General features: G+C 48.4%; 1 long non-coding RNA gene across 1 annotated transcript; it reads right to left on the bottom strand.

The window, feature by feature from the left end:
• Positions 1–2,951: 2,951 nt before the first annotated feature.
• On the bottom strand, positions 2,952–7,228 carry LOC142301266 (uncharacterized). The gene is made up of 3 exons (XR_012752733.1): positions 7,070–7,228; positions 4,637–4,768; positions 2,952–3,784 (listed from the first exon to the last, which is right to left on the bottom strand). It is a non-coding gene; the product is annotated as an uncharacterized LOC142301266 (long non-coding RNA).
• Positions 7,229–18,581: the final 11,353 nt, after the last annotated feature.

Raw genomic sequence — 18,581 nt, 5'->3', positions numbered from 1 at the left:
GAGCCCTGATCTGCCAGATCCGCTTCATCTTCCAGAGAGTCCTCATGCTGAGACCCTGAACAGTGAGATGAAGTCGAGGGAAGCTCCCAGCGAGCCTGCTTAGTCGGTCTGGGACTGCGGTCCGTGTCGGAGTCCTCCCCGTGGGACCTATGAGTCGACCCAGGAGCACTTTGCTGCTCCGACCGAGGGGGGCATGGGGGCAATGAATCAACAGTGCCCGGGGCCTGTGTTACAGGTCTGGACTGCAAAGCTTCTAGTATCTTAGCAGACCATCTATCCATAGACTCAGAAAGTTTGTCAGCAAATACTGCAAACTCTGTCCCTGTCACCTGGACAGTGGGGGCCGGAGGTTCCACCTGGGCCGGGGGTCCCACCAGTGGCTGAGACTCCGGCTGAGTGAGTGTCACAGGGGCCGAGCATTGCACACAATGAGGGTAGGTGGAACCTGCAGGAAGCATTGCCGCACATGAGGTACAGGTTGCAAAGTAAGCCTGTGCTTTGGCACCCTTGCTTTTTGCGGACGACATGCTGTTTCTCCTCTTAGAGCACTGAGGGTATATAGCCAAACGCTAATAGTGCGGCCGTACAGAGTAAATGTATACAATATAAGCATATAAATATACACTTCGGCACCCAGGGGGACCAGCACCTAGTAACAGGTGCGGCTTACCGACCGCTCTCAGCGGTTGTGTGACCACCAGATTCCCTGCCTAGGCCTCCCAGAGCTGTGGAGCTCGGAGTTGTCTCCCCTCTGAAGTTCTCCAGCGTCTGAAGTGCTGATAGCAATGGCTGCCGGCGTTCAGAGAGGAGGAGGGAGCCGTGGGCGTGCCTGTAAAAGTGCGGGAATCTGGTGCCCCACGGTGCTCAGTGAGGGGGGAGGAGGATACAAAGTATGCTCCAGCCCTCAGCGTTGACGTCCAGTGCAGCGTCCCGCCCTTACCCCTGACTGGCAGGCCCGGGGGCGGGAATATGCGGTACTAGGCCGCAAAAGCCGGGGACTAAAGTTATAAGCGCGGCCGGCAAACAAGCGCGGTCAGCGCGGTAGTCCCGGCGCACAAACACACCCAGCAGCTGCTGCAGTGTCCATTACACAGGCGCTCTATGCGCCGTCCCCAAGGGGACACAGAGTACCTCAGAGTAGCAGGGCCTTGTCCCTGATGATACCCGGTCTCCTGTCCAGCAGATTCCCCCAGGGGCTGCGGAGGGAGCACGGTCCCAGTGCCTGGTGACCGGTTAGGATCCCACTTCACCCAGAGCCCCTAAGGGATGGGGAAGGAAAACAGCATGTGGCTCCTGCCTATGTACCCGCAATGGGTACCTCAACCTTAACAGCACCGCCGACCCGAGTGGGGTGAGAAGGGAGCATGCTGGGGGCCCTGTATGGGCCCACTTTTCTTCCATCCGATATAGTCAGCAGCTGCTGCTGACTAAAATGTGGAGCTTGCGTGGATGTGTGCCTCCTTCCACAAAGCAATAAAACTGAGGAGCCCGTGATGCACGGGAGGGTGTATAGGCAGAGGGGAGGGGTTTACACTTTTAAGTGTAATGCTTTGTGTGGCCTCCGGAGGCATAAGCTATACACCCAATTGTCTGGGTCTCCCAATGGAGCGACAAAGAAATGGCTATTTTGGCACATAATATGAACCAAGAATGATCGCAAGCTACAGTTCAAAAAGTGAAGGCAAATTCTGATACTCATGGATCCTGTAGACACAGCTTGTACTATTCAAAGCTGAGCAAAAAATGGCAAGTAAAGAAATTGTACACCGAAATGTCATACACACACTTGTTAAAAATGCTTTTTGATTTTGTGAAGTTATGCAAAAATGACCTTCAGCACAACTGGCATTCACGACAACAGTTGCTGCCTAGAAACATTGCCAAAGAGCAACGTCCATGCAAAATTCCCAAAGTTCGAGATCACATTTCTCGTTTTTGCATGAAAAACACATGAAATGTTGTTTGTGCACAAAATTTCTAAATTAATTTTTAATTTTTTTTGAAGTGCATGTATGCCTTTGTATGTTTGCCAACAAAATAAAAAAAAATGACCGCAAAGAAGAAGCTGCACAACAAACCGATCTTCAAATTACAACAATCCATTTTTTTTGGTAAAACAATTTTATTTCAATAAAAATCTTTACAATGTACATCCAGATTGATGAAAAGAATAAGTGTTCAGAACTTTACAAATATGTCATTTAGCTGTCGGCCATATCTGAAGCACAGTAGTCGACAACAGGTTGGAATCCCAAGTCAATTCCAGACTCTTCAGGGAACAGTTCTCGAACTTTTCTAACAGCATAGGCAGACTGTGGAGACCCGTATGTTTGAAGCGGTGCCCTCCCCTCTTCCCCCCAGTCCCCAAATGAAAACACGGGCAGGCCTAGATGGGGTGAAAACAGGTCGGTCACAGTTTATTAAGTTCATAGGTAGAGAAGGGGCCTTCCATGTCATTACGAGCTCGTCGCCGCAACCTTGTCTGCGACCGACCGGCGTGCAGCCAACGAGCTGTTACGACCTTGGCCCCCTCTCCGCCATTTTCCGCTGTGACGTAATTTCAAATACTAGGGTTGCATCTATATTCATATATTCAGTTAACACACAATTATTCTGGTAAAAAAACAATAAAACTAATAAGAGGGTGCTGAGCATATAAGGGAGGGAGGGTGGGACAAAAGCTTCTAGAGGGGCAGCCAGAGGGAAAGAGGAAATCGCTGACCCCGGGCACTGAATTTAACCCCTGTAGGTGTGGCTGGACCCCCCTTTCTCTTGTGATCCCGTTGGTCAGCTGGGCATCCCAATTAGTGGCTCACCTAGGGAATGGTGGAAATAGGGGATATGGGCACGACCCTTGCTTCCTTTAGGATTGGTCAGGGGGGGGCTCCACAGTCAGAGACACGTTCCTTAAGCAGTATCGTGCCTGCCAGACTGTGGAGACCCGTATGTTTGAAGCGGTGCCCTCCCCTCTTCCCCCCAGTCCCCAAATGAAAACACGGGCAGGCCTAGATGGGGTGAAAACAGGTCGGTCACAGTTTATTAAGTTCATAGGTAGAGAAGGGGCCTTCCATGTCATTACGAGCTCGTCGCCGCAACCTTGTCTGCGACCGACCGGCGTGCAGCCAACGAGCTGTTACGACCTTGGCCCCCTCTCCGCCATTTTCCGCCACGGAGGATCATGTGTACCGCCTACACAGGACTCCGACCCCACCCATCACCTTCAGGGCCTGATCCACTCCGTCCTGTATCCCGGACAACAAAATGTCTTGACCAATGTCCGTAAGGTGCACTCCGTCTGCCCTCAGCAGTGCAGAGTTATCGCCTTCCAACTGGTGGTGACGCACCACGATTCCACATCTTTCTCTCATGAATTTTGCCATTCTCGCATTGATCTTTCTCCTTGACCGCTCTATGCCATTTGCATTTTTTGCTCCGTGCCATACCGCTCGTGGTACTATCTCTGACCACACCCATACTGTATCCGGGAAGAGGTAGGCCAAACGTTCGATGTCCGTCTTCATCACTGTTAGTAGTTCGACCGTACTGCGTTTCACCAAATCATTGCCACCAGCATGAATCACCATTACCAACGGCCCCGTGGCCGACCTGGAGATGTCCACCATCTCCGGGAAAATTTGTTGCCATCTTAGCCCTCTGATGCCTCTCCAATTGACCTCAACGTTTCTGAAGCCAAGGTTCTTTCCTCCTGGTCGAATCATGGCTCTTTTTTCTGCCCAGTAAATATAAGAGTGACCAACTACCCAGACTGCCGGTCTGCAGTCGCCTGTAATAGATAAACGTGTTATTTCAGCAAATCCGGTCTTATATATCTGGCAAAGCAAGCGGACTTCCATCGACCCATTCTCTGCACTTCAGCCTCCGTTACTCCTGCCCTCGCTGCCTCAGTGGCTGCCCCGATTCGGAAGGAATGTGTCCCGTATTCCTTCGGATTCTCCCCAGCTTTCGCTAAGCACTGTTTAAACATTGCTTGGAATTGATACTTGGTAAGCGGGGACCCGTCCGTATGGGAAAGAAAAAATCTGCTTGCGTGTCTGATCAGCGCGTACTGTTTGACTATTTTTAGTGGGCATACTGGGCCGTCTGCTGAGTTAACCAGGACCCACGTGCCCCTCCCGGTGGGGTCGCATTTGGATTTACGCACGCGAATGCGCAGAGCGTTGCTGCATATGACTAAATCCTCGTTGAGTAACCCGCCTTCAGTTGCTGTTTTTGAGCGGGGTAACAATTCACCAATGCGCAGCGCGCCGAAAAAAAACGATAGCGAAGGATGCTGATATGAGGGACGCCTCGTATGGAGACTTGCATATTGAGGGGGATATTGCAATAATGTCGTGTAGTAATTTCAGTGACATGGGGCGACGACATTCCTGACTAGGTTGAAGCCTTTTCCAGCCTTTCATGGCTTGCTTAATGACAAAGAACTTCGTCACATCCACCCACCCTGCTAATTGAAAAAAGAAGGCTATCCCTGATAAATGCCGTTGTGCCGATGTGCCCGACGCCCCTTGTTCTTTGAGCCGAAGCAAAAATTCCGTCGTCACTTCGCTTCTTGCGCGGTCGCAGTTATGAACGGGCCTACCCTGGATTAGTGAACACCACTCCTCCCAAGCCTTACCATAGACCTGCCAGGTAGCCGGTGTAACGGAGGCACGGATTAGAGGCATTAGTGATTGGCTACAGTGTCCCATAGCGATGGAGGACACGGGATACCCTCTGGATGCGCCATTGGGAGATGGTCTGTGAAGGCCTGCCAATCGGAACATAAAAGAGAGTTAACAAGGTTATCGTCTATGTCTGCCGTTATATGAGCTCGGCACCAGATGTTGTGTCTCAGGCATAGAAGGGCGAGCCTGCGTAGCAGAGCCAGTAAGGGCAGCGACGCAGACGACATGTGATTTAAGCTCTTCGCCGTTATCGGATTTTTTGTTGGAAATCGAATGTTTGAGTTTTCCAGCTGGTGACCCCATAACTCCATGGATAATACAATTGTGAATATTTCTAGCAGGGCTGGGTCACTCCCCCAGCTTGATGTGGCCCACAGATCCGGCCAGCTGCCGGTACACCACTGGTTCTTGTAGATTGCCGCAAAGCTCTTTTTATTACGTCCTCCTACAGTGAGCCCTATGTCTGTGCTTGACGTCTCTTTAGCCATGACGCAGGTATGGCCATTGAAAGATTGAAGGAAAGTCTTCCAGACTAGTAAGTCTGCCTTCAGCGAGCGAGTGAGCCTGATTCTATGGCCTGGTTGGGAAATGCCCTTTGTTGCTAGTGATAATCGCCGAGAGAAGGCCCTGCCGACCGGCATTACGCGGCTGGCGAATGTCAGCAGACCCAGCAGGGACTGCATCTGTTGGAGGGTAACCTTTTTCGCCTCGCAGAAACCCTCCAGCATATGCAGTGTTTTCTGAATTTTTTCTGCTGGTAGGCGAAAAACCATTGCGTTAGTGTCTATCTCGATGCCGAGGAAAGGCAAGACGTTACAGGGGCCGACTGTTTTTTCGGGTGATAGCGGGACGCCGAACCGCTGAGCTATAAATTTAAATTTTGTGAGGAGGAGGGAGCAGAGTTTAGAGTTTACGGGGCCGACGAATAAAAAGTCGTCGAGGTAATGGATCAGGGAATTGCTGCCTGTTTCGTAACGAACTACCCAGTCCAGGAACGAACTGAACAACTCAAAGTAGTGACATGAGATGGAACATCCCATTGGCAGACACATATCGTAATAATAGTGTTCGTTCACCTTGCAGCCTAGCAGGTGGAAGCAGTCGGGATGCACGGGTAATAGGCGGAATGCCGCCTCTATGTCAGATTTAGCTAGCAGGGCACCGGGCCCCGCTGCGCGGACTAATTCTACTGCTTTGTCAAAGGACGCGTATGTTACCGATGCTTCCTCTGGGGGGATTCCGTCGTTAACCGATGCGCCTTTTGGGTGGGACAGATGATGGATTAGACGATACTTCCCGGGTTCCTTTTTTGGGATAATGCCTAGCGGGGATATCCTGATATTTTGGAAAGGGATTGATTCAAAGGGGCCCGCCATTCGGCCTAGGTTTACTTCATTTTGAATTTTTTGTTTCAAGATGTCGGGGAATTCGCGAGCGGATTTTAGGTTATGCGCCAGGGTTGGTGTTCTATTAGGTTTGAAGGGGATAATAAAACCGTGTGTAAAGCCGGAGTGCAATTGCCTTGCAGCTTCTTTATTAGGGTAGAGGTTTAACCAGGGGGCCATTGCGGTTACGCTCACCGGGGTTCTGCCTTGTAGGCACCCTGATTGCTGGACGGGTACACCTTGCTGCTGGGTGTCCTCCTCCACAAGCAGAGCAGTCGTGTCTGTATCTGCACGACGTGAGGAAACGGCAATTTCCCTCATTAAATTGCCAGCAGGGCCCGTTTTTTCGCACGACCACTGAGTGTTGGGCTGCGGGGTAGCTAGTGGTCGTAGGTGAAAAGGGGGGCTGCTTCTGTGACAGCATCAGTCGTAACCATACGTCTGTCGCTTTAACTCCCCAGCCTAGGCTGGGTTGCAGGGCCAGCCGCCTGCGGAACTCCTCGTCATACCGCCTCCAGGCTGACCCGCCATGGGCCTTGTATGAGTTATATATCAGATCCTGATATATATAGAGCTCGGAGCAGCGTTCCGGATGCTTCTGGCCCATAATACAGCCTAAGACTGCGAAAGCCTGTAGCCAATTATTCATCGTCTGCGCTATTTTCGGTCTATTTCTGTCGTATGAACGGTCGTTTGTCCTCCTTTCTTTATCTATAGTCAGTTGGTCGGGGGATAATAGGGACCATATGTCAATATAGTCATTATTCCAGATTTTGTCTCTTGTCTCCTGATCTATGTGCGCCCCTAGGGGGCTAATACCGCAGAAGAACGCGTCCTTGTGAAGGCTCGCTAGCTGCGGTGTAGCTTTATCTTCTGGTGTAGCGCTAGAGCGCGTCAGCTGATGAATTAATGCCTTAATGGTTGACGCTAGCTCGTTCCCCACTGCGTTATGCCCGATATTATGTACGGTGTCGTGTGCATTGGCCTCGGAGAACTCACCGCTGTGTGATGCAGGAAGAGCGACTCCATGTGATGGAGGGACCCCGGCTCCCACTCGATTGACGGACGGAGGAGCGACTCCATGTGATGGAGGGACCCCGGCTCCCGCTGGGATGATGGCTAGAGGAGCGACTCCAGGTGATGGAGGGACTCCGGCTACCGCTGGGATGATGGCTGGGGGAGCGACTCCCGGTGCTGGAGGGACTCCGGCTCCCGCTGGGATGATGGCTGGAGGAGCGACTCCGGGTGCTGGAGGGACTCCTGCTTGGATGATGGTCTGATTAATTTCGCCGGGCGCCCTGGGAGATGACCGGTCTCCCTGGCTGACAGCCATGGATGCGGCTCGTGACCGCTGGCGTCGGTCGAGAGGCCGGGCTAGTCTGTTGGGACTCTCGGATTTGTCGGACCATTGTGAAGATGATGATGGGGTACGCCATCTGGAGGACCGCGATCTGTGGCGGCTCCTATGGGAGCTGCGTCTCCGGTGGTAATGTGGGGATCGCCTTTTAGAGGGATGTGGGGAATGGCGTCGGGACTCGTCGGAGGAGGTTGGGGAGGACCTGCCGCGCCTATGCCTACGCCTGCTGTGGCTATGGGTGCGCTGGGGGGCGACCGAGGGGACATTATAACTTGTGCTAATTGTTTCGCAGGGCGGGTTATGTGCAGTAACTAAGTGGTTTTCGCTGGTTAATATTGGGGTGTGCACTGAATGTGGTGAGTTAGTGGGGATTACGTGGTTAGTGGTGTGCTGAGCATTGCTGGGGGGCAGGAGGGGGAGTATAGGGGGCATTGTATGTCTGGTAAGGGCTGTGTGAGGGGGGGCTGTTAGTGGGGATGTGGTGTGTGTGTCAGTGGTGATTGGTGCACTGTCACTCTGTGTAACGTTATAGCCCTGCTGCAGGGATCGCTGATCGGTCAGGAGAGACCGAGCAGAGGAACCTGCAGCTGTGGACATTACACTGGTGATCTCCGCCTCCTGTGTAAGCATCACGCTGGAGCCTGCTGGAGGGGCGGAGCCTGTAGGAGGGGAGGTGCTCGCCTGCTGGCATTGCAACAGGGGAGTGGGCGGTGCCCGGGAATGACGCTGCATGGTGGGCGGAGCCAGGACGCTCGGCCTGGAAGAGGAGGAGGTGATTTGTCTCCTGGATCTCTGGAGGGGGCAGGGCGCTTCCACGTGGGGCTTAGCTTTTCCTGGCCGGCGCCGGTGATGCAGGGGTTCACCGGTGACCCGGAGGCGCTGTGGGGGGCGAGAGCAGCGCTGGGAGCGTCGGTCTGCCTGGGTCGGCAGCTCCCTGGGCTTGGCTTGGGCTGAGAGCTCCGTGTGCAGGGGGCTAGTGACCGGCTGGATCCCGGGGGAGCTAGTGCTGGAGTGTGGGGCTGCGGGGGAGGCTAGCGAGCACTCGAGCTGATCTATGGGGAAGTCCGGAGGGGCTGTGGTGGGGGCTTGTGAGGATGAGGCCTGGGCATACAGATCTATGGGGAGGTCCGGAGGGGCTGTGGTGGGGGCCAGTGAGACTGAGGCCTGGGCATACAGATCTATGGGGTGGCCTGGAGGGGCTGCGGTGGACGGAGTCCCAGGGATGGATAGAATTCCCTGAGAAGCCGGAGAGGGCGCAGGGAGGGGAGCGCTGAGGCCAGAAATAAGGGCTTGTAGCCAGTGCTCACCTTCCTGTGCCGCTCTCTGCCGCAGGGCCTCCGTCAGGGAGTCAGCCATGACGATCGTCTCCATGGGGTCCTCAGGAACAAAAGCTTCTAGAGGGGCAGCCAGAGGGAAAGAGGAAATCGCTGACCCCGGGCACTGAATTTAACCCCTGTAGGTGTGGCTGGACCCCCCTTTCTCTTGTGATCCCGTTGGTCAGCTGGGCATCCCAATTAGTGGCTCACCTAGGGAATGGTGGAAAGAGGGGATATGGGCACGACCCTTGCTTCCTTTAGGATTGGTCAGGGGGGGGCTCCACAGTCAGAGACACGTTCCTTAAGCAGTATCGTGCCTGCCAGGAATCAGTCTTCATTTTTTGGGACCCAAATACCCGCGCACCCACATCGTGAAAAATCTGTATGCTGCGTTCCTGTAATTCCTGTAACCAATAAAATTGTATAGTATACAAATAACAGTGCTTATAGTTCAAAATAAAATTTTAACTTTTCATACCTATTATCCATTGGTATTGGACGATCATAACCAAAGTTATGGTACGTTTCACATATTCGAAGTTGGTCCTTGTTTGTACACGTCGTGAAATGTGTCGTGCTCTGTAATGCATGTCAATTGTGGTTCTTTTTCTTGCATGATTCCAGTAGTGTTATGGATACTGGTGCAGCATACACACTCTTCTGCAGTTGGCATCACCATACAGTTGCCACAGTTACACCAGGTTTGCAATGATGGGATACACTCTTGTTGTTCTTCACGTTCCATGTTTTTTTTGGGCTGGACACTCAAAATCAGATCAGGGTTTTGAAATGATTCACTAAATTGCTGGAGATCACGGTACAATAATTCTCTCTGAAAATAAATTTTAATTTAGATTAGAATGCACTCATTAATTAGATTGCGAAATAATTTCACAAACCTCTTTAGCTCTTTTTTGTTTCTCTTCTTCAGTATAATTTGGCAAACATAGTTTAAAATCTTTTTTTTTTTTTTTTTTTTTTTAGTTACATTGGTACAAGTTATATTACTTTTCTTCTGCCTTTTTTTACTGCAATTAATGAGACAAAAAAATTAAATATCTCATGTTGGTCAACAACATAGTTGAAGCTTACCCTGATAGACATGAACAGATGCTTACCATGAGATGAATGCACCACCAATGGCACTATGCTCGTCATTGTTCCGGGACTCGTCACTAATTTGAACTCCTCTGGGTTCAATTACGGTACTAGTTGTTCCCCTAAGTCCAGGCATGGTACTCTGATCATGGGAAACAATGGCACACTAAATACATAGCACATACATCTTCGCTTAACAGTGCATGGCATTGTCTCCATCATATCTGACTCATCATGCTATTCTGACCCTGTCCCTATCATATTCCATTACCAGTTATCATGTGTGCCTCTGCACAATAGTAACATGCCTGGCCTTTCAACAATGCAGCCATGCTGTTACCTAAAATCTTACCGAAAGATGAGTATCATCCATGCTCCTGTGTTCACTGCTCCTTCGGTCAACTTTTCGTTACAGCTTCTCCACCTTTACACTTTGCTGTTAGGCTTATCCTCCAGTCCACGGCTTGTTAGACCAACTGATCACCTGGTGCATGCAAGCTTCTTTTTTTCCTTTGGGTCCAGTTATGTTCCTTGTTGGGTCACCGGGTCGTACTCCATGTCTCTGTCACTGTGTTGTATTCCATGTCTCTGTCACAGGGTCGTATTCCATGTCTGTGTCTTACTGTCATATCCAATGTCTGTCTAAAGGCCCCGTCACACACAGAGATAAATCTTTGGCAGATCTGTGGTTGCAGTGAAATCATGGACATATTGTTCTATTTGTACACAGCCACCAACCTGGCACTGATTGTCCACAATTTCACTGCAACCACAGATCAGCCGCAGATTTATCTCTGTGTGTGACAGGGCCTTTACTGTCGTATCCAATGACTCTGTCTTACTGTCATATCCAATGTCTCTGTCTTAGTGTCATATCCAATGTCTCTGTCTTAGTGTCGTATCCAATGTCTCTGTCTTAGTGTCGTATCCAATGTCTCTGTCTTAGTGTCGTATCCAATGTCTCTGTCTTAGTGTCGTATCCAATGTCTCTGTCTTAGTGTCGTATCCAATGTCTCTGTCTTAGTGTCGTATCCAATGTCTCTGTCTTAGTGTCGTATCCAATGTCTCTGTCTTCGTGTCGTATCCAAGGTCTCTGTCTTAGGCGGGCTTTGCACATTGCGACATTGCAAGCCGATGCTGCGAAGTCGCACGCGATTGTCCCCGCCCCTGTTGCAGCAGCAATATCTTGTGCTTCCTGGCGTAGCGAACATTTCGATTTGACCCCACCGACATCGCACGTGCAAACCCTCCCTTAGTGTCGTATCCAATGCCTCGGTCTTAGTGTCGTATTCACTGTCACTGTAACCGGGTCGGATTACCTTTCACTGTCACAAGCAAATTCAATGTCCTATAACCTGTGTTGTCAACGCTGTAGCCCGACTGTTAAATCAAACCTTTCTGCATGTTTACTTTCTGCACAGTGTTTTTTATTTGCTGATTTTTAGAGGTTACCTATTGAAATGCATCATGTAAATTATTACTGCGGTTTTCATTGTGTTTTTGACACATTGAGTTCAATGAGCTGTTCAGCAAAAGGAGGGATAGGGCCGCACAGCTAGGGTCAAGAAAAAAAAAAATGAACCAAGCGAGGGTGCAGGGCCTACAAGAACAATGTATATAAAGGAAAAGAGTAAGCAAGGAGCACTCAACTCACTAAATAATTAGTGTAACAAAAGTTTATTATACGCATGTAAGTGCAAAACACAATAAAACCAATTAAAAATAAGGACACCTGTCCCATGGACTCAGTAAAGCAGTGCTAGTGCACTAAATACAAAAGACAAGCTTGTAAGACATAAGGCAAAGGTATTATCCCAAGGACCTATAATAAAGTGCTAATGCAATGGATAAACAGATAAACACATAAGGTACAGTATCAATACATACTATCAAGAATGGAGCAAGGGAAATGCAAGATGAATACAACAAACCCTGAAAATATTCCTGTTTAAAGATAGCGCACCACAATAAATAAACCAAACAGGTCCAAAGGGGAAATCACCTATGTCAAAACAAAGTAAGAGCCATGGGATGTGTCAGAGAGGAAATACCAGCCCGACGCATGTCGCTCAGAAGAGCTTCATCAGGGGAAGGTAATAAGATGTGGAGAGAAAAGCACACATATAAATACATTGAAAAATCAAAATAATCAAATACCGGTGTGGGAGTGCGCCTGGCTGTGCGTTCAACATCCGGGCATGAAGGGCGACAGGAAGTAAGCCGGTGTGCAGTCACCAAAGGCTTCCCCCCAGTACTGTCGGTGATAACAGAGGTACCCCGCATGCGCGAGGAGCGCAAGTGAATGCGCAACCACAAAAGGCTTCCCACACAGCACAATAAACGGAAATGCGCATGCGCAGTAGAAGCTAGGCAGCAAGCAAATACAAAGCTGCGCAGACGCTCGCGATCACAGCATATGCGTTCAAAACTGACAAGAATAAGCCGAGCAAAGGGTTCCACAAGGGAATACTGATTGTTGCTGGGGCGCATAGATCAAAAATCAATGAATAAAGATGGATGACAATAATAGTCATATGTTCTTGATAATAGAAGGTAAATAAATAATACATAGAGTAAATGACAAGTCAGAGTGAAAAGGTATACAATCAGTATACAATATGATATTAAAAAATATTACTCCCCACAAACAAAAAGAGGACAGCAACAGCATGAATCATGGATGATAAATATGCACACAATCGGCAAAAAATTGAGCATTTGGGACAGGTGACATATCAATGAAGACATTAGATATATTTACATAAAGTAACCACATTATAAAGCTTATGCTCCATGGATTTCAAATATAAACAATCAACAGATAACAGCGGCATATAGCAATGATGACATAGATCAACACAGCTGGAAGAGACTGGTTAATAGATGTTATAACCGTAAGGTCCAGGTATCAATACAGGAGACAGAATAATTATATTTCCAAATTTTTGCAGATCAAAGGTTCCAATCACATTGTGAAAGGGGAAAACACATGTAAGGAACATGCAAAAAAGGTGGACAAGACAGATCCATATATCCTTTTATAACTAAAGTCATAATAGAGCCATCATGTGGCTCCCATAGACTGAGAGACAGAGGTATCCCAGTAAATATCCCAATACGTGGACGATGAAAAGGTCCAAAGGAAGCAGACTGTGTCCATAATTGTTTAATCCAGATGTACAAAAGGGATCACGAAGAATTGCGAAACGGAGGTATCACACAGGAACAACAGGAGAAGCCCAAACAGGGGAGGGAGATGACCAGTAGGCACCAGAACTATGAATAAGAAATGAAAACATGTTAAGCAAAGCACAGAAAAAACAACAATGACCGCGAAGGACCAAGGGGAAGGAGAGAACATCCGAGATCTACCCCAGGAAGCCAGTGAAGAGCAGTTCCTCATTAAGGCCTGCTGGGGAGACAGAGTTGAGACACCAAATCCAGCAGGATTCCAGTTGTAGGAGTCGTTAAGTAGGATCCCCACCCCTAATGTTGAGCTTGAGGCGTTCCAGGCCCACTACTCGTAGACCCCTTGGATTACCCCCGTGGTGTGACAGAAAATGTGATGCTACTGAGGTCAATTTCTTACCTTTGCGCAGGTCACCGGCCGCCAGGTTAATGGTTGACACATGTCTCTGGATTCTCCTCCTAAGTTCTTGAGTGGTTTCTCCTACGTAAAGCCTATTACAAGGGCAAATGATCGCATAGATGACACAGGAGGTTTTACAATTAATGAATCCTTTTAAATTTATGTTGACTACCAACCGTGGGGTGTGCAAAGGTGTCCCGCACGGGCCGCATATAAGGATACACATTGCAATCCCCACAGGGGTAGGCGCCAACAAAAGTATAGCCATGTCCAAGCCGATGGGTGGGCCTGACAAAATGACTACTAACCAACTTGTCGCCGAGACTCGGAGCCCTCTTAGCTGTTATCAGAGGTTTTTCTCCAATCAGGTCAGATACTTTTGGATCAATCTTGAGAATCCTCCAGTGGTCGGATATTATTCTGCCAAAACTGTCCCACTGGTTATGAAGGCTGGTAGTTAGTCGTAATTGGTGATCCTCAGGTCACATTTTCCGTTCAAGAAGAGATTCCTGGGTCTGTGCACTAGCCCGCTTCAGGGCCCTGGATAAAGGCCTCTTGGGGTAGCCTCGTTGGGTAAACCACATAGTGAGATCTTCTGCTTGTATCCGAAAATTGCTGTCATCCGTACAATTCCTCCTGGCCCTTAAATATTGACAGACAGGTATTCCTAATTTAAGATGGCGAGGATGAAAACTCATGTATTGCAAGAGTCTGTTAGTCGCAGTGGGCTTACGGTACAATTTGGTATGAAGATGTCCATCCACCACAGATAGTGACAGATCCAAAAAAGTACCACCTGTAGATGAAATACAAGACGTGAGAAAAATATTCAGAGAGTTGGTATTCAAGAAGGTGATGAAATCCCTACAGTCCGCTTCAGACCCTCTCCAAAGAAACATCACGTCATCAATAAACCTGAACCAACCAAGGACATGTGCGGTAAAGGAGCCAGATGGACAGACAATCAAGTCCTCCCACCACCCAAGGAAAAGATTGGCCACCGAAGGTGCGCAGCGAGCATCCATTGCCACACCAGATACTTGTCGGTAAAAGGCCCCATCAAAGGTGAAGTAGTTGTGTGAGAGTATAAATTGTAGAATATCAATAAGGAAAGAGTCAGGAAACCCATCTGTCAGCTCCTTCATATGAAAGAAATGACCAACCGCTTGGAGACAGTCCCGATGAGTGATGTTGGAATATAGGGATTCCACATCACAAGTGACAATCAAAGTGCCCTCAGGAAGGACAATGTCCTTGATGTTCGTGATAAAGTGAGTGGAATCCCTAATATGAGAAGGTAGGGACTGCACCAAGGGTTGTAGAAAAAATTCCAGATAGGAGCATGCTTTCTCACACAGACTACCCATACCTGAACCGATGGGGCGACCAGGTGGCCGGTGCAATGAGCTGTTCAAACGCGCACTGAGAAACGCAATTTGCTAATATTACTTTTGTATTCCATCTGTAGTCATAGAAAAGCAGTACAACGCAGCCATGTTTGCAAATTGCGTTTTAAAAGGAGTTTTTGAACGTCATTGAACTCAATGTTTAAACAACGCATTTAAAAATGCAAGATTAATTGTAATGCTAGGTTATGGTGCTCACCACAAAAACACATCTATATAACAAACTCTGTGTGCAGACAGCAAAGATGAAAGCTCACAATTTGCTGTTGAAGAAAACACATGCTGTTTGATGAACAAAAAAGCTTATGAAAAATACACAAAAACGCCACAATAAACGCCTAGTGTGCACATAGTCGTATTATTTTTTTCTAAACCCATAAAAAAAGAAAAGGTTGGGCTTGTATTTGTAGAAGGTTTGATTTTGGGTTAAACATTATTGGTGTTAATTTTAGCACCAAAAATATCAAACAACGCACCACCTTCCCCGGAGTCACATACGGACGTCTTCGTGGCACACAGTTCCTCCTGCGATCTCTGTTGGGTCCAGCTTCTGGTTATCCTACCTTCACAATGCATATCACACACACACACACACACACACATCATATATACACACACATACATACATACACACATACACACACACACACACACACACACACACTCATCTCAATGAGCGTTACCGAATGCTTGCTGGCGCAATGATTGATGGGAGTAAGTGACGGGTCCGCAGGTCCTTGTGCTCCATAGAACAGGCTTTCTGGATTCTGCCGGCGAGAAGAAATAGTTTTCTAATGATTTTGGTGAGTATGTGTGTGAGCCCATCTGTGTGCGACACAGTGGTTGTGTGTGTTACATGTGATGCGTTTCGGGTTGCAATCTGATATTGTGAAATTTCATGGACAATTGTGTGTTGGTGTGCTGGTTACCATCATGCACAGCACTAGGTGGCAGCACGGACAGCTCTGACCGCAGTCTGTGTATATATGTGTGGCTTCTTACTGCAGGGTGTGTATATATGTGTGGGCTACGACCACTTTCAGTGTATGTGTGTATATACTGTATGTGTAACAGTCAGTGTATATATGTGGGTGCGATGAACGCAGTCTGTATATATATGTGTAACAGTCACTGCATATATGTGTAAGGCTTTGTGCGCACTTGCTGCGTATTTCCTGCGGATTTGCTGCATGTTTCGCTTCAGAAAACGTTCATAACATCTCTGCAGTGATTCACCAGCAAAACCTGTGAGAAAAAAAATGCTGTGCGCACTATGCGGATTTTTACAGCTGCATATTTTGCTGCGGGATTCCTGCAGCGAAAACAATTGCATGACAATTCTTTTACTCAGGTTCCTGCGGTTTAGAGGGCTGACAGACCAATCACCCGCAGACTCTGGGTCGGCGGATGATTGATCCCCGGTATCTTGCCGGATGGTGCTCCCTATATAAAGTTTATGGGGGACAGAATCTGCCCCAAAGGGGTAGGAGCAAGCGCTTCATACGCACCGATGACCGGGCGGCTGTCACACTGCTCTCTTGGCTTTGGCTTTCATCTTCGAAAGCCGGCTCATTATTCCATCTCGTATTCACTCCTTCCCTGCTCACCGGTGGCTGTGATTGGTTGCAGGCAGACACACCCCAATGCTGAGTGACAGCTGTCTCAGTGCAACGAATCACAGCCGCCGGTAGGTGGGTCCATAGCGTACAGTCAAATTTTTTTTTTTATCAAAATCAGCGTGCGGTCCGCCCCAATTTATCTAACCAGCCAGGACAAAACCTCACAGCTGGGGGCTGGTATTCTCAGGCTGGGGAGGCCCACGTTATGGGGAGGCCCCCAGCCTAAAAATATCAGCCAGCAGCCACATGTAATTGCCGCATCCATTAGATGCGACAGTGGCGGACTTTTCACGAGTCTTCATGTTGCCGTGATGCGGTGGCAATCGAGGTAATGGAGTTAATGGCAGCAACCCATAGCTGCCACTAAGTCATAGTTAAATGATGGCAGGCGTCTATATGACACCCCCTCATCACTAAACTGTAACTGAAAGTAAGGCTAGGTTCACACACTGCTTTTTTATCGATGCTTCTTTTTTTTAGGTTTTTTTTTTTTTAGCAAAAACCGCACAAAAAAAGCACCTGTTGCCAAAAACAGCGGCAACAACGCATGATGTTTTAATGCGTTTTTTTGCTCACTGCGTTTTTATCATTGAACAATGTCATTAAAGATTGTTTAAAAAATAAAAAAAGATAAAAGGTCTGATGACATTTCCTTCTTCAATATGTTCTTCCTTCTCCACTAGTGTATGCAGGAGAGCAGACAGCTGCAGAACTACAAGGCTCAGCATGCTCCATCCAGGACTGTATGCTGGAGGGAGAGGCAGGGGGAGCACAACTACAAGGCTCAGCATATTCCATCTAATAGTGTATGCAGGAGAGCAGACAGCAGCTGCAGAACTACAAGGCTCAGCATGCTCCATCCAGGACTGTATGCTGGAGGGAGAGGCAGGGGGAGCACAACTACAAGGCTCAGCATATTCCATCCACTAGTGTATGCAGGAGAGCAGACAGCTGCAGAACTACAAGGCTCAGCATGCTCCATCCAGGACTGTATGCTGGAGGGAGAGGCAGGGGGAGCACAACTACAAGGCTCAGCATATTCCATCTAATAGTGTATGCAGGAGAGCAGACAGCAGCTACAGAATTACAAGGCTCAGCATGATCCACCCAGGACTGTATACAGGATTTTTTTGCCCCCCAAAAAAAAATGACGTGGGCTTCGCCATATTTTTTATGCTATCAAGTGCCTGAATCACATCACACATCAGCTGATTGTATAAAAGCCTTTTATACAATTAGCTGATGAATCAGTGAAAGAAAAACAAAAAAAAAAAAAACCTACACACGTCCCTGCTGACTCCTGTCCGACCGCTGCAGGAGCTGCCGATGATCAGCTGAAGAAGTCTCCGGACGGCATCAGCTGATAGCTGGGCGGCAAAAAGAGACTTGCGATCAGCTGATGGGTCAGGTGACCACATCAGGTGATCCACCGCCAGGTCCTGCCGCCATCGTACGTGCCTGAGAGCACACAGCCGGTGCGGCGGTACCAGAAGAGGAGCTGGGAGCGGGCATGGCACAGAGAGTCTGCAGACACGCGAGTATTTTTTTTTCTATTGTTTACTTTCGTTTTCACAGCTGCTTCCATCTCACGCGCGGGAGCAGACCTGCCGCCGCATGGGAGATTGAAGGAGAAGCGGCGGTATCGGGATAGGAGCTGGGAGCGGGCATGGCACCGGGAGTCTGCAGGCACGTATTTTTTTTTTCTTTCTATTGTTTACTTTTGTTTTCGCAGCTGCTTCCATCTCACGCATGGGAGCAGACCTGCCGCCGCACGAGAGATTGAAGGAGGAGTAGCGGTACTGGGAGGATTCGATTACCGCAGTGTGTATATTACATATATATATATATATAAAAATATATATAACAGTCTGTGTGTGTGTGTGTGCGTATGTGTGTATGTGTGTGTGTATATATATATATATATATATATATATATATATGGGCTAAGAAAAGTCAGTGGATATATATGTGTGGACTCAGAATAGTCATTGTATATAGCGCATGTGTAACAGTCAGTGTATATATGTGGAATAGTACGTGTGTGTATATACTTACTAATGGTTGAGTCATCTCCACGTTCCTGTGAACGCTGATCTTCAGGGACCTGCTGCAGTAAGGCTGCTCAA

The sequence above is a fragment of the Anomaloglossus baeobatrachus genome, chromosome 4 (genome assembly GCF_048569485.1).
Source record: "Anomaloglossus baeobatrachus isolate aAnoBae1 chromosome 4, aAnoBae1.hap1, whole genome shotgun sequence".
Lineage (NCBI taxonomy): Eukaryota > Metazoa > Chordata > Amphibia > Anura > Aromobatidae > Anomaloglossus > Anomaloglossus baeobatrachus.
This window is presented reverse-complemented; position numbering and strand designations above follow the sequence as displayed.